The following is a 16395-nucleotide window of genomic DNA, read 5'->3' as shown; positions in this document are numbered from 1 at the left end:
CTGTTGTAAAACTCACCCTTCACAAAGCTGGAGCTTTTCTACAGTCCCATAAATTATTGTTCAAAATATTTTGGTTTATCTCTACATTCATTCTACCATCTATCACATGTAAATTGCCAGTGCCATTTGCAGAGAAACACCCCTACACATTGATGTTGCCACCTCCAAACTTTACAGTAGGAATTGTGTTTTTCGGCGAATAGGTGGTACCATCTTTCCTCCAAACATGGCTACGCGAATTTCGTCCAAACAATTCAATTTTTGACTCGTCTGTCCAAACAAAATTTTCCCAGAATGTATCAGATTTATCTTTATGTTCATAAACAAATTTTAAACGGGCATCTCTATGCCTTTTAGTCAACAGTGGAGTTTTTCTAGGAGAGCATGACTTCATTTCATTCCTATGAAGTTCATTGCTGATTGTTCATAGTGTAACTCTAGTCTCTGAAGCTAACAAATCTTCTTGCAACTTCTTTCTGGTGATCATTGCATTTTTTTCGATTCTTCACTTCATTTTTCTTAAAGATCTAGGGGAAATTTTGCGTATTGCACCGGATCTTATTCTGCTTTCAACAGTTCCCGATTTTTTTATATCTTTGAATAAATGGAATACAAAGGGTCTCTGATATTTTCCTGTAATTTTTACCTGCTTTCCACTGTTCAATAATTAAGTTTTTCACTGAATTTGTGAGCTCTTTACTTTTCGCCATTATTACGACACTATTTTATGTTGTCTCAGAGCTGAATAAAGAAGCTAGCGTTTTGACACTTAAAAATGACTACTCATAAGATTATTGGAACAAACGAAAAAGTTCTAGTAAAAAAAAAAAATTATTTTAATAGTATTTTATGGCATAGAAACTCATAAATTTATTCTGTACGAATACTTTTGTGATCCCTAAATATTTATAATTGTATATAAATTCATTAGTTACTATAATTTATTAGTTTCTTTTGCATATTCTTAGTTTATGCATATGTATGCAAACATAGTATTGGTATATCCCATTTATGTTCATTAGAAAGTAAATAAATAATTTTGAAATGTACGAATATTTATTCCCCCCCACTGTAGATATATATATATATATATATATATATATATATATATATATATATATGTGTGTATGTGTGTGTGTGTGTGTGTGTGTGTGTGTGTGTGTGTGTGTGTGTGTGTGTGTGTGTGTGGAGTGTTAGGTGTGATGTACAGAAGTAAATATTGAAAAAAAGTCGTCAGAATTTTGGAATAACTTCTTTCATTTATTTTATACATATATTAGCGCTTTCGTTCGTCTTTCGAACTTGTCAAATATAATTCTGTGAAAATACAGAGATCTTGCTTATTTATATAAAAACAGGTGTTTTGGGGGGTTTTGTTTATAACAGGACATTGTTTTGCTTTTTTGTTTTTTGGGGGTGAGGCTTTGGAGACAATGGAAGATGTATAAGCAGATAGATAGATAGACAGGCAGATAGAGAGATAGATAGATAGACTGATAGTCAGACAGATAGATAGACTGATAGTTAGACAGATAGAGAGATGGATGGGGTAAAAGAGAGAGAGAAGGGCCATTGTATTGAAATGGTCTTTTTAAGGAGTGTCAATAAAAAAAGTTAAAAGCTTGTTTACTACTTACTGTATTGTTTTGAGAGGGTTTCTAGGGATGGTAGAAGAAGGAAGAAAAGAAGAAAGGAAGAAGAGAGAAGAAAAAATAGAGAATAATAAATAGAAAATATAAAGAAAACAAAAACTGTCTTCCTGTTTTTTCTTTGCTTTTAGTTCTTTGCTTTTATATTCTTTGTCCTTTCTTTTTATATACTTTGAGTCCTATTTAGAATATATTCCTGTCATACATTCATTTATTTATTTATTTTTTGTAAGGTGTAGTTCTGCATGAGAGTATATTAGTATAATATTTGTAAATTTGAAAAATCGAATTAGTAAAATCAATTAGTAAAAATAACTATATATATCATATCATACATATATACATATATATACATACAAAACGTATTCCTTGTTTTTCTTTTTTCTCTTTCAAACATTTAACTTTGGGGAAACATTTTTTATGAAGAGTAGTTCCATTGCCTTTCGGTATTGTGGATCGTCCCGTGTACATTTATAAAAGGGAAAGATTTTGAACTTTCCGTCTCCGCATATTTCCAGATGTTTACTCAATGGAATCATTCTTAGTTCTTGTCGGATATGTTGCCTGTGAATTCTTGCACGTTGACAGAGTGAGTTATTCGTTTCGCCAATGTAATTTTCTTTACAGTTTGGACAGGTGATGCAGTATATGAGATTTTGTGTTTTGCAGTTCATATCTGCATTTATTTTAAAAATAGATCCGTTCTTGAATTTTATGTGGGAACCACTTTCTATGTATTTGTAGCTGTTGGTATTGTTACACGTTCCACATCTCCTATCACCACATTCTTTTACTATGAATTCTGGTTTAGTCTCTGATCTGAATTCTTCCCTTGTCAGGTGTTTTTTAAGGTTTTTTGGTTGGCGTCTGCTATTCCGTAAGGTGTTTATTTCAATCAGAGTTTTCATCCTAGGGCTTTAAAGGAGTATAGGCAAGTTCGATTTTATGACGTGGAATATGTTAGTTATTCCAGGACTGTATGTGTTAATGAATGGAATCGTGTTTTCATTAACTTTTTCCTTTGGTGTCCGTAGTTGGGTGATATTCAGTTCCATCGCTTTTTTAATTCCTTCATTAATTAAGCCTAAGGGGTATTTTTGTATAGTAAGGAAGCCTTTCAGTTCATTGAGTCTGGTTTCACACGTTTTAAGGTCACTTACTATAGCACAGATGCGTCTGGCCATGCTGTATGGGATGTTTCTTTTGATGTGTGATGGGTGACAAGAATAGAAGTTTAAATATTGGTGTGTATCGGTTTTTTTCTAAAATATGTCTGTTGTGACTGTGCAGTTTTGTATTTTTATGTGGATATCCAGGAATGGTAGTTCATTGCAACTGGATTCTGTTGTGAATTTGATGGAAGGGTGAAGTGCGTTTAGTATATTGTTAAATACATTTAGATCTTCAGTTGATTTTTCCCCAAAAATGAAACAATCATCCAGGAAGCGTTTCCATTTCCATTTTTTAATGATATGTTGTTTGTATTCTTGGTTAAAGGTTTTTCCACTTCCTCATAGAGCTTTTCTTCTAAGTATCCCATAACTAAGTTTGCATATGAGGGCGCAAATCGCGTACCCATAGCCGTGCCCTTTATCTGCCGATATGTTTTGTTGTCGAATTTAAAGGTATTTTCCTCTAGCACTAGACGTGTGGCCTTGGTGATGAAGTCAGTCTTGAAGCGATCATTTATCCGTTCTCTGTGTTTTTCTACCCAGTGTTTGATTGCTTCTAGGCCTAAACTGTGAGGTATATTGGTATAGAGATTAGTAACACCAAAACTTGCTAGTATAGTACCTTCTGCAACAGTGAGGAGAATGTGTTGGATGAAATCTATGCCACCCCGTCATCCCGTACATAGCTAGGTATTAATGGACACAAAGGTTTTAAGACTATATCTAGAAAATAACTTAGCTGTTGTGTTGGAGCTTGAGGTCCAGCAACTATTGGCCTTAGTTTGAGGTCAGCAGGTCTTAGTAATTTCATGTATTGGTTCTTCTGCTTATTTATGGCATTTTGTATTTCGGGGCTTTTGTGGATTTTAGGCAATCCGTAAAAATTGCTCTCTTTGATAACAGAATTGCATATATACTCTTTTTCGTTGTCAGTGAAAGAATCTTGGAATTCATTGATTAGCCTTCTGATTTTATTTATTATTGTTTCTTCTGAGTGCCTTGTTTCTTCCTTGTAGTAGGTTTCGTTTGTTACCATTTCCAATATTTTGTCTTTATAATAGTCCTTGTCCATGATAACTATTGCCCCTCCCTTGTCGGCTTCTTTTGGGATGATTGTGTTGTCATTTATTAGTGTTCGTTAGGCTTTCTTTTCGTTTTCACAAAGGTTTTGTTTACATCTGTGGGTATTTAGGGGAGACTTTGAAATTGTGTCTATATACGCATCCAAATATTTGTCCTTTCCCTTGTAGGGAGTGAAGTGGGATTTCTTTCGGACTATTGATTCATCATTTAAGTCTTTCTGATTGAAGAATTCTATGAGTCGGAGGTGACGGTTGAAGTGTTCAATATCAGATTTCAGTTCAATGAGGTTGGGCATGGGTGTCGGAGTAAACTTTAAACCTTTTAATAGGAGTTGATCTCATCGTTGTTGAGGTTCCGATTTGATAAATTTATGATTTTCGGGTCTATTTGTTGTGTGCGGTTAATTAACTTTGGTGTATTATCGGGTCCGGTGCGTGGTTTTGGTATTTCCTCCCTAAAAAAGGAATTGTGTTTCCACGTCTTCGTTGTCTTGTCTGGGTGTTCTGATTTCCATGTAGGTAAGAGGATGGTTCGTGTCTTTTATACCAATTCCGTTGGTTAAAAGTTTCGTTTTTTCCTCCCATCTTTCACGCTTTTTTCTTCCCCATTCAGGATATATGGGAATTTTGGTTGTAAATCCTGTGTTCCTTGAGTTGTCAGGATTATTGTTCCTATTATAGTATCTGTGTTGTCTGTATTTTATTTGTTTTTCTTCCCATGTATTCATCCATCTGGGGTACATGTTATTACGAGTTGGCGGTTGTCTGTATGTTATTTGTCTTTCATGTCTGTTTTCCTTTTCATTTATCCATCTATGGTGTTTGGACGGATGGGTTGATGGCTGTCTTCTATATTTCATTTGTTGATTAATTGCAGCGTTATGTATTGTTGGATATGGTTTTCTAGTCTGTACTTCGGGTGAGATGGAGGTAATTTCCGCGTATGTTTTGGGGTAATTCCTGTATGACAGGAATATATTCCAAATAGAACTCAAAGTATATAAAAAGAAAGGACAAAGAATATAAAAGGAAAGAACTAAAAACAAAGAAAAACAGGAAGACAGTTTTTGTTTTCTTTATATTTTCTATTTATTATTCTCTATTTTTTCTTCTCTCTTCTTCCTTTCTTCTTTTCTTCCTTCTTCTATCATCCCTAGAAACCCTCTCAAAACAATACAGTAAGTAGTAAACAAGCTTTTAACATTTTTTATTGACACTCCTTAAAAAGACCATTTCAATACAATGGCCCTTCTCTCTCTCTTTTACCCCATCCATCTCTCTATCTGTCTAACTATCAGTCTATCTATCTGTCTGACTATCAGTCTATCTATCTATCTCTCTATCTGCCTGTCTATCTATCTATCTGCTTATACATCTTCCATTGTCTCCAAAGCCTCACCCCCAAAAAACAAAAAGGCAAAACAATGTCCTGTTATAAACAAAACCCCCCAAAACACCTGTTTTTATATAAATAAGCAAGATCTCTGTATTTTCACAGAATTATATTTGACAAGTTCGAAAGACGAACGAAACCGCTAATATATGTATAAAATAAATGAAAGAAGTTATTTCAAAATTCTGACGACTTTTTTTTCAATATATATATATATATATAAGAGAGTTTCTATGTGCGTGTGTGAGTGTGTGTGTGTGTGTGTGTGTGTGTGTGTGTGTGTGTGTGTGTGTGTGTGTGTGTAAGTGTCTATGTTCTTTATGCATCCTAAAACCGAGTTGCCGGTTTTGTCGTATGGGGTATGAAAAAAAAGTATTTCCGCTACCAACTAAACATTATTTTCACTGGCATATTTGCATTACAGAAATATAAAAGTATAATCTTTCAATAAATCAACTATCGTAAACATTTTATACGGCGACGACGACGATGACGTTACATTTTCTATATGAGTGTGTACATTAAAAGACAACCATCATCGCGACACACACCTTCATTCAATCATTCTACCTCTCTCACTTTTTCTCTCTCTCTCGCGCACACACACACACACGAACACACACACACACACACACACACACACACACACACACACACACACACACACACACACACACACACGTCCATTTCATATACACGTTCATACAGAGGTTGGATAAAATAATGGAAACATTCTAATTTCAAACAAATTTATTTTAATATGAGATGGGACCACTTTTGGCGGTTATTACAGCTTGATTTCTACGAAGTATGGACTCGTACAAAGTTTGAATTGTTTCCAAAGGAATTTCTGTCCACTCTTCAGCTAAAACAGTCTCCAATTCTTATAATGATGATGGGGGAGGATATCGTCTCTTGTTTCACTAAAATACACCATAAATGCTCAATAACATTGAGATCTGACAGAGATGGATTGAAGATATACATGAGTTGCGAAAGTCGTGTGTGCAACGCGAGACTTCGTACAGGTGAAAATTATAAAAAGCTTAAGAAGATTGAGATCCATAATCACGCTTCAACTGCTGCAGAGGTAAATGCAAGGATAATAGTTTCAAATATTAAAGTAAAGTCTGTTTCATCTCGTGATGCCCTTCACTCAATTATCGCTAGTGAAATTCAGAACTTAAATGACTGTACATTGTCGCAAACACCTCCACTTGCAAAGAATACCACTTGGGTGGGGGGAGGAGCCGATGCTGATCTAGCCTTTTTCACTACATATTCCACTTCTTTCCAGGATGGACATCTGAGGTTGAATTTGTATACTGGTATTTCAGCTCTACCAGCATTTGGGTTAACATCAAGAGCTTCGTTTCTGAGGTCCTCATCATTGTGAGTCTCCATTAGAAACGATTCTACCTCTTCCTAGGAGCTGGTTAATTTCCCTGATTTGGGAAACAGTTCTTGACAAATTGCGCTTGTTTGGTTTCACTCTCTTTTCACCGCTTCCGGGTGCTTTCTGCCCTTCTAAGCCTTCGTAGACGTTCATAGAGATCTAAATATACGTATATTTGTGTACAGTCACTTTTCTCACTTCGGTTTTAATCAATGTTATTGATTCATAATTAATTGTCTCTCTCTTTTATCATCTGTTACACCTCTCTCCTTTTCACCAGCTCCCTTTCCAACTTTACATTCACTGTACTCTCTTCCTCATTCTCTATCTTTTGGGCGTACTCATTTATTATTATTATTATTATTATTATTATTATTATTATTATTATTATTATTATTATTATTCATGTCACTGCTCGGAATCGAATTCGGAATCTTGGGGTTAGTAGCCCGCGCTCTTAACCACTACGCCATATGACCGTGGGCGAGTTCGATTCCAAGCAGAGACCTGAATAATATTAATAATAATAATGATAATAATAATAATAATAATAATAATAATAATAATAATAATAATAATAATAACATTGAAAAATACCTTAGGAATGAAAAACCAGTTTCGAAATTTCCCCAAGACACTTGAAGAAGGCTGGAGGGTATATCAGCCGAAACTTTGTGTATCCGTCGAATGTAAATAATGTACATAATTCCTCATCTCTTAAATATAGAACTGTTCAACAATAATAATTCCAACAGCAAGATAAACTCATTTTAAGCCACAACGAAGTGAACAGGACGACGCCAAAAAAGTGAATGCTTATGTTGAACAATCCATGAATTTATTTGGCACCGAATGTATGGAGAAATTTAATTTATGGAAAATACCCATAAGCGCTTTGTGCAATAACGGAAACGGAACAGTCGAACGATCAAACGAGGTTGACAAACTGAAACAAAAAATGAAAGAAACTTTCCCAAAAGTTTTTTTCGAAAAGTTTAGGCTGTTGCACAAAAGCAAAAGCAAGGATTGCTATCAAAGAAAATTGAGCACCTATTTTCAAGCCTAAACAGAACGTGCCGTTTGCGGCGGTCGACCAGGTCAATAAAGAACTAGAAAGGTTGGAAAGCCTGAATATAATTGAAAAGATTGACCATGCAGACTGGACAGTACCGGCAGTGTATGTAAAAAAAATAATAAATAAACTAAGCGTGTGCGCAAACTTCTCAACCGGTTTATGCACACATGATTACCCACTTCCAAGCCCAGGGGAAGTATTTACTAAACTAAACGGAGGGAATTTTTTTTAACATAAACCTCGCAGAGGCCTACCTTCAAACTGAGTTTGAGAAAGATTGCACGCATTTACTAAGAAACAACAAGCACCATGGACACCCGCCTTATTCCAACAAATAATGGATGCGATGTTAAGTGATTGCGACTTCGGCATCGCATACCTAGATGACATTCTTTTGAAGAACTAGTCTCGGGTGCAACGTGTCGAACACATAAAGAAAGTATTCGAGTGAATAAGTGAAAAAAACTGACAGAAGTAAAATGCGATTTATTTATGAAAAAATAGAATAAAATACGACGAAAGTGGACGCATCGAGAGCGACGGCAATACGAAATATGCCAACCCCGACGAACGTGACAATGCTACAAGCATTCCCAGGCTTGGTAAATTATTACCAAGTGTACATACCAAATATACTTAAGGTAAGAGCACCACTTAATGGATTCCTAAAAAAATGTCAAATAGATTTGGGCAGAGAAATGCCAGAAAACATTTAAAGAGTTAAAAGATGTGTTAAATGATGAGTTAAAGGATGTGTCAAACTTATATCTTACGCATTTCGACCCCAAGTTAGAAATAATACTAGCTTCAGGTGCTAGCGAGTATGGGGAAGGAACCGTGCTTCTACACAAGTATAACGAGAGCAGGAGAAAGACTATAGCTCACACATCAAGGACATTATTGCCGGCGAAAAAGAGCTATAACCAGGTTGGAAAAGAGACTTTGGCCATTATATTTGGCGTGAAAAAAATTCACAGGTTCATTCACAGCCGATGTTTTTGGCTGCAAACACACCATAGATCTCTACTAACAATATACGGATCCAAGAAAGGAATCCCGACACATACGGCAAACAGACTGCAGCGGTGAGATGCCATTTTATTAAACTACAATTATAGAATGGAATATCTGCTTGAAAAAACGTTGGGACATGCCAATGGTCTGTTAATTCCGAGAAATAACGAACCGATGGAGGACACCGTAATAGTAATGCTAAGAGCGGAAACAGCAACAAAAAAAATGTGATGTGGAACGTCGTGCGTGAACTACCAATAACCTTTGAAGAAATATAAAGAAATGCAAGAAATGACAAATTTAATAAGAGACAAAAAGAAAACTGTGGTCGACGAAAAGGAAATAAAAAAAGATCTGATGCAAAGAACCGCCAAAATGTGAACGTATAGCAATACCACATACATACCAGAAGAGAATGCTAAAAGAGTTTCATGTGGGACACTCAGGCATCTCTAGATTGAAAGCGCTGATGCGAAGTTTCGTACGCTGGTCAAACATGGATAAAGAAGTTGAAAACCTGATAAAAGGCTGCAGAGGATGTGCGCTGGCAGCGAAACTACCTACTACAAACTATGAATCTTGGCCGGAAGGGAAAATACCATGGTCTCGATTGCATATCGACTTGGCAGGTCCGGTAAATGGATATTATTATTTGATAATACTGGACAGCTACACAAATTGGCCTGAGGTCCTGAGGTGTAAACGACCAACCTCATATACAGTAATAAACTTCTTGCACGAGCTGTTCGCAAGATTTGCTGCACCGGATATAATTGTCTCTGTTAATGGAACACAGTTTCTATCCTGTAAGCTTTAAAGATTCTGCGAGATGTTACATTAGAACACCCTAAATCAAATGGAAGGGCTGAATGGTTCGTGGACACTTCCAAGAGAGTTTTAAAAAAACGCTGTAAGGAATCCACGGACGAGATCACAATCCAACATTTCTTAAGTGTATACAGGGCAACTCCGAATCCAAATGCGGCAGAAGGAAGTTCACCAGCAGAATTAATGTTTGCCAGAAAGGTGAGGTCAGTATTCAATAAACTGTTACCAGTGAAGAAAAAAATACATGCTAAAAAAGCATGTCAAAATTCTTCAGATTCAGTGATAAGGTATATGTGAGAACGTACAAAATGGCAAGCAGTGCTGGAAAGATGGAGAAATTGTAACATACATAGGGAGAACTTAGGAGGGCGAGTTCAAGAAAATGTGAAACCGCCCAGTGGTAAATGGGTAGGACCGCTCAAGCAATCGCGTGGGTACTGAGTCCGCTGCTTCCCACCGAGGCGCCGTCGTTGCCGACGACCGCACTGCCGGCGGCCGCTTGTTCCGCAGACGGTCGTCCACTGCCTCATCAGCGTCCGATTTCCGGGGCACCGACATCGGACGCACTTCCCCTCTGATCCGTCGTCGCGACCTGTTCCCGTTGAGTTGTATGGCAGTGCACCTCCACTGCCGGCTTCGGCTGACCAGCGTCGAGACCGACACGCTTCTCTCGACCGGGCCCATCACCCCACGAAAGCGCAGGAACGGCTGACCCACGGAGACGGGCTGACGCTCCTCACTATCAGCAAGCACGATGCAGCGAGTCGCGATGCCACGATGCCACGATGCAGCCGCCCGCGTGCTGCCTCGTTGCCTCCCTCGCGAGAGGGCGGCGCGCTGGGTTCGCGGGACCTCCCGAAATACCGCCCGCTGCCGCCGGTCACCGACGAGCATCGACAACCTACCCGACCCGTCTTGAAACATGGACCCAGGAGACGCAGTCGACTTCTAGTCGTTGGAGTCTTTCACTTCGGGAACTCCGACGGTACAGTTAGAGCGAGAATGTGACGGGTCGTCACTGGCGTCACACACCGGTGCCTCCGGGCGCCAACGTTACGGCACACGTGGCGCTTCGAAGCATCGTTCCTGTGTTGTGTCCACGCGTTCGCGATCGCGTTTCCGCGCGTCTTCGCGTTTCCGCGCGTCTTCGCGTTTCCGAGCGTCTTCGCGTTCCCGCTCCGACTCAGGTGTAGCAGGTGGCCGGGGACCCGAAAGAGGGCGATCCACGCCTAGTCGGGACGAAGCTAGAGAAAACTCTGGTGGAAGTCCGAAGCGCATCTGACGTGCAAATTGATCGTTGAAACCGGGTGTGGGGGCAAAAGACCAATTGAGCCGTCTAATACCTGGTTCCCTCCGAAATTTCCCTCAGGACAGCTGGCGCCAACGGGAGAACGACACGCAATTCCGTCGGGTAAAGCAAACGACTGGAGGCCCCAGGTTCGTTGACAGCCGCGATCTACTCTCGAACTCAGAACGGGCGAAACGGGCCGCTCCTCTATCGATTAAAGGTGGCCGTATATCGCAGCCATTGCAACGAGACAAATGCACGGTGCCAAGTAGCTCACTTTTGGTAAGCAGAACTTGTGATGTAGGATGAACCGAACGTCCGGCTAAGTTGCCCCAAGCTTCGCCCATTAGATCCCCGAAAGGGAGTCGATCGATATAGACAGCAGACCGTGGCCACGGAAGTCGGAATCCGCTCAGAAGTGTGTAACAACTTACTGCCAAATCGACCGGCCCCGAAAATAGATGGCGCTGAAGCGAGCGGTCGATGCCGAACCGGCCGGGCGGCAGGTTGCGCGATTACAGGCGAGGCTACTTTCCGATCCTCGGTAGAGTAGGAGGGCACCGCGGCGTGCATGGAAGCCGTGGGCGCGAGCCCGGATGAAACCGACCGTGGGTGCAGATCTCGGTGGTACTAGCAAATATCCGAACGAGACCTTCGAAGACAGAAGCGGAAAAGGGTTCCATGCCAACGGCGGTCGGGAACAGATCAGTCAGTTCTAAGAAGTGGGCGAAAGCTTTCACGAAAGGCGCCTGATCCGTCATTGTTGTTGTTGACAGTGCACGCACGCACGCACGCACGCAAGCGGCCGGCTTCGCTTCGAAAGGGAATCGGGTTAAAATTGCCCAACCCGAAATCGGAGAATTCCCGTCCGGCGGCGGGAACGCAGCGTGCTCCTAGCAGCGCGTCCATCGTCGAAGCCGGCGCCCGGGCGAAGCAGCGGCAACTCAAGTGAGTCTGGAGATGTTGCCGGGAGCCCCGGGAAGAGTTCTCTCTTCTTCGTAAAGGACCGCACCCGTGGAGTAGGCTCCACCGGAGATACGGATATGATGCCTGTAGAGCGCCGCGCCTCAGGTGGTGTCCGGTTCGCTCTCGGAAGCCCTAGAAAATTCGGGTCCGAAACGATTCGCAGCTCTCGTATTCACCAACCATAGCAGGTCTCTAAGGTGTACAGCCTCACGTCGATAGCGCCAATGTACGTAAGGGAAGTCAGCAAAATGGATCCGTAACTTCGGAAGAAGGATTGGCTCCGAGGACCTGGTCGCTCGGGCCGTGTGTGTCGCTGTGCACCCGCGCGGCCGCGTTGCCGTTCGCTCGGCGTCACGCCACCAGGCGCCGGAACACGTCTTCACGCGAAGCGGCGGACCGGTACGGAGCTGTAGCGTTGGCGTCGGACTCGGCATTCCCTGGTGCCACGGACGAGATCGCGATCCAACAATTCTTAAGAGTTTACCGGTAACTCCGAACCCAAATGCAGCAGAAGGATGTTCACTGGCACAATTAATGTTTGCCAGAAAGGTGAAGTCAGTATTCGATAAACTGTTACCAGTGAAGAAAAAAATACGTGCTAATAAAGACATGCCAAAATTCTTCAGAAACGGTAATAAGGTACATTGTAAGAATGTGTAAAAATGGCAAGCAATACTTGAAGGGGAAATTGTAACAAACATAAGAAGCAGAAAAGGAATGGAAAGGAGACATAGAAATCAGTTTTAGGAAGGAGCCATAGAAAAGGAAACATCAGGAGTAGAAATACCGATGGTTTGGCTATATGACAATTTTCAGGTCCCAACACCGTTACAAGAAGTCGAAACAACACGTACAAGGAAAAGGAAGGATATTGAAACCCTAAAAGTAGACCCTAAGAAGAAAAGCTATTGAGTATGTATGTGTATGTGTGTGTGTGTGTGTGTGTGTGTGTGTGTGTGTGTGTGTGTGTGTAAAAAGGTTGAATGTAAATTCGTCCTTTCTTTTGGAGCTTTCCAAAAGAGATTTCTAATGTTTGTTCTTCATACTTTGCTGGTTGTTTACAGGCGTAAATTTGCGAAGATATGAAAGTAACACTTGCATATAATGCACGGTGAATTTATGGAAAGAAGTCCCATAAAATTCATCAATTTATTTAAAAATGAAGGAGACAAGTTGTTAAAATATATAAGAAGTTTAATAAATGATTAATACAAATTGGTTGTTAATTAAAAAGAAAAGTAAAAGGGGTGATTTTGTATAGTAAAATTGTACACCCCTCCCGGTAAAAAGTGGTAGTTGCCAGCCATTATAAATAGACCAGTAGCCGGTCGACAGAAGGTCGGAAGGTCGAGAATACGTGTAGATATCCGTGTCTGTCGGTATTGAAATTATACTTTGATAGTTAGTGGAAGTTTTATATCCTTTCTGCTGTAGGCACAGGGCCTGAAATTTGGGGTAGGGTTCAGTCGATTAGATCAACCACAGTACGCAACTGGTTCTTAATTTATCGACCCCGAAAGGATGAAAGGCAAAGACGACCTCGGTGGAATTTGAACTAAGGACGTAAAGACAGACGAAATACTACTTTGCATTTCGCTCGGCGTGCTAAAATTTCTGCTAGCTCGGCGCTTTGAGTGGACGTTATAGCGATCCAACCCTTTGAGGATTATAACACTGTACGACTGAGGGTTGTACAGTGCCAGAAAGAAACATTCTATCGGCGACTTCGAAATGTAACGGTGGCAAAAGACCGCTATACAACACAATGATAATTTGAGACATTGTATGCGGAAAATATGTTAGAAGTGAATTTTAATACTTACAAAATTGTGATATTTACCGGAAAGCCTTTCGGAATTGAAGACAATCCGCGACTGTTACAATTTACACCAAAAGTACATGTACATTTTGAGCAGATGTCTGAGACAGCAATGTAAGACTCCAAAAACAATCCCATGTATAGTATCAACACAACAGTCAACATATTTAGTTGATGGAGCATATTTTCAAACGTAGATTAATCTGTAAAAGAAGAAAATACAAAATATCAGTGATTATCAATGCTATTTCTTTAACACTCCAGATTCCTCGAAGGGAAAAAGATTGCCCCGTTCCATTCCATGAATTTATCTTCGATTTCACTAACTTTCAATTCATATCGAATGTGAAGAACAAAATGAATGATAATTTCGAATAAAGACTGAAGACCAGTCATCCTTACAGACACATCTCTATATATACTATAACAAAGCTGCTTACTAATTAGTTTTAATTATGTAGCTTTTATTAGTATAAAACGATTATTTATGTCTAGACTGGAAAATTCTTATAAATTCCAATTTTAATAAATTTCCACCAAATTAACATTTTCAAGGTTCTTTTATTATTGAATACTATTACTGGATATTTCAAGTACGTTTCAATCAGGAATCAAATCTAACATTTTAAATTCTGAAAATATAGTTTAACACTTTATAACTCTGGAAATATGTATATACCATATATGGGTTCAAGTAGGGAAGAAGGGCAAACAATTAGTCAAGGCTGGCCAAGAACATTTGATTTCATTTAATATTTAATTCAATCTAAAAAGCATTTGCTTCAGAACGAATGGTAAAAATAGTACAAACTAGTAAAGAGAGTCTGACAGATGTTTCTGGGACACCCCAACTATTGGAGCATCGTATCGATGGAGGACTCTATAAAGTGGGTATTCCGAAAGATATAGTTTAGTCAGTGGAAGAATGTTCCTTCTCAATGATATTTGCTGTGGTTCATTATGTCCAAGAGGGTAGGAGGGTTCAATTAAGTCCAACTGGATCGGGTCTTCTTTAGGTAAATCCATGAACAGAAAGAGTGATTAAGTGAGAAGAGGGAAAGAATTGTTATGCAGTACACCATATTGAGGGGAAATGAAGGTGAATGCTAGCAGATCCAGCATTGTGTGTGGAATAAAGATACATTCTGGTAAACGGTATAGGTAAGAGAAATGTAGATATATAGGTAAGAGAAATGATCTTTAAACTGCAATGTTCTGAACATCCATGAACACATTGTGTTCGCCGTATCATTTTTATTGTTGATGAGTACATCCCAGCTTAGTTTGTTGTCCACAATTAGGTCGATACGTCTGATAACATTTCGGGCTACGAAAATCTTTATAAAGAAATGATGATAATTTGTCTGTTTAAGTATAATCTCTTTGGATTTCCTCAAAAGATTTCCTTATTAAGCAGCTTGTTCTTCTTTCATCCATAAGCTCATTGCTCAAATTTTGGAGTCCTGTCTAGTTACATTTTCTGAGCTTATGATTATATTCAACCACTTTAAAATTATATTTGATGATATTCGCAATGTCATATGTGTAAATAAGAAATAGAACAGATATCACTTCTTGGGCGTCAGTAAATTTAATTGATCACGACATGTTAGGTTCTGGTTATCAGAAAATAATTGATCCACAGCAGTAGCTTACCACCGAATCCAGTGTTGATCAGAATATTCTCCAGTATAATGTTGCTGGCTCCATCGAAATCTTTAGAAGTGAAAACAAAATAAATGACATTTGTGTCACTGCCTTAGCCAGAGGCTGCGATAGGCAGTCTCTCACCCTGCGAAAACAATACTGTTCGGGATCAAGGAGATGAATCCTAAGGCTGCAATTTTGATTTCATTACTCTCAAATATTTCATCGATATGTAAGATTATTAACATCACACAGTAGTTCACTACAAGATATTTGTTTCTTTTTTTAGAAAACTTGGTCAAGTGGTTGAGACAGAAAATCTTCAAGTATAAAATCTGTGATAATTTCCTCGAGAGATTAGCAAGAGGAAATCTAAGTTGATGTCTGAACCACGACCTGAACCCTACGAGGAATAATGCCAGGGTTTACACTGAATTGAGTATTATTTTATCTTTCGTCGCAATGAATTCGGGGAGAATATAAGTGCTCATTTTATTAATACTAAGTTAACCACATTAGGATCACTTCAAACAGTTGTATTGCTTCTATATAATTTCCTCCATTTCCTTATCGTTTCTTCGGTGGACGTCAATGGACGTCAATGGGCGAGGAACAGAAAAACAGAATGGACTAAGCGGAGCAGGAGCATACACGAGAATGTAAATTGTCACTGAAGAGGTCACTGATTTGTCAATGGACCTGAGGTAAAATAAGAACAGTAATAAACGAGTGAAGAACGAGTATATAATATGTGTTCATTTGGCAATGGACATCCCAAAATGCAATATCTGTTTCAACACACGGTTTTACATAAAAAACTTTGCAACACAAATTCATAAATGTATCGATTAAAAGGTGGCTTTTATGCTTTTTCGTGGATGAATGTAACAGTTTAATGTTATCTTAATAATAAATTATCAAAGGGTTAGTATTTGTTGAAAATGCTCAGATCTTTGCATTATCTAGGGAGAGATTCTCCCAAGTTGGAATTGAAAGAAATTTAAATGCTGGAGAAAAGGTGTTCATCAAAAAGTACAATAGGGACCAATTCTTTCAGAAACCGTAA

General features: G+C 39.2%; 1 pseudogene; it reads left to right on the top strand.

The window, feature by feature from the left end:
• The first annotated feature begins 10535 nt into the window (after positions 1 to 10535).
• LOC149130526 (large subunit ribosomal RNA) lies at positions 10536 to 12077 on the top strand (annotated as a pseudogene).
• The last annotated feature ends 4318 nt before the right edge of the window (positions 12078 to 16395 follow it).

The sequence above is a fragment of the Octopus bimaculoides genome, chromosome 28 (assembly GCF_046866305.1).
Source record: "Octopus bimaculoides isolate indiv1 chromosome 28, ASM4686630v1, whole genome shotgun sequence".
NCBI lineage: Eukaryota > Metazoa > Mollusca > Cephalopoda > Octopoda > Octopodidae > Octopus > Octopus bimaculoides.
The sequence above is the reverse complement of the archived record's forward strand: the minus strand, read 5'-3'. Positions and strand labels throughout refer to the sequence as shown.